This window comes from Theobroma umbraticum, unplaced genomic scaffold (assembly GCF_002168275.2).
Source record: "Theobroma umbraticum cultivar Fairchild unplaced genomic scaffold, ASM216827v3 scaffold_20.0, whole genome shotgun sequence".
NCBI classification, from domain to species: domain Eukaryota; kingdom Viridiplantae; phylum Streptophyta; class Magnoliopsida; order Malvales; family Malvaceae; genus Theobroma; species Theobroma umbraticum.
Genome location: NW_018397266.1, coordinates 3,664,014 through 3,665,090, shown reverse-complemented (window position 1 = coordinate 3,665,090; position 1,077 = coordinate 3,664,014).

The following is a 1,077-nucleotide window of genomic DNA, read 5'->3' as shown; positions in this document are numbered from 1 at the left end:
GGATTTTAATCGGGCGGTCGAGAAGAAAGCTTGGGGGATAAGATGGGCTGTGATTGGTGGGAGGGGTACGTGTCTTCGAAGTTTGAATGACCGACGGGTCAGTGATTGGATTTGGGATCTCCACACCGTGGATTTGGATTGGGATCCCAACCCTTTTTTCCATAGGGACAAGGTTGTCTTCGGGATTTTTCGTTTGGTGATATTTTTATGCTTGTTAAATAATTAAAAATAATACATTTAAAAACTGAATAATTATTTATTCGACTTTTATATAATTTTATTAATGAGGTTAAGGTCACTTAATTTATGGGACCACACTCAACAATTAATTTTAAATATAAGTATAAATAAATAAGTTATTATTATATTAAAATTATGAAAAATTTTGCTTCGGTGTGTTTGGGTCACTCCTTGCGTCATGGGGAACTTTTTCAACTCAAAATCAAAATGAGTTGGGATATTTCTTTCTGTTTTTTATCTTAAAACATCAAAATTTTCTCATATAGCACACGCATGAAATACATTCAAAAATAGTAATAAATTAATAATAATTGTTTCTTTCCTAAATATTGTTCTTGTTTGGACTTTACGTAGTCAAACCTTTTCCATTCTTCATATTTGCTTAATATTAAGTTATTAATCAAATTCTCAAAGAGTTTTTAAATATATCTTAAAATTTTAAAATCAATAAACTTTATATATATATATAGTCAACAATAAAAATCTTGATTCTAAGATATTAAACCGAGTTTTTGAAAACAAGGCGACTAGAATCATGAGAAGAAAAGTGTAGGAGCTAAGAATTTATGATGTGAAATAAAATAACACTATCAGTGGAAAAAGTCAAATTATGATATCCTTGGTCAGGAAGTGCGTGGCCGTCACGGTTTTAAAGTAGGAACATTTTAGATTAGGAAACAACCATGAAAAAGGTTCAAGATCAAGCATAACCCACCTTGGCTTATTGATTTCCAACGTTGGAATAGGAGAATCCTCCGTAACTTGCAGCCATGAATAAACCCCCTGCCCTAGGAAATCTCAAAGAAATTCTTGAAGCCAAAGCTTAGAACATCACTG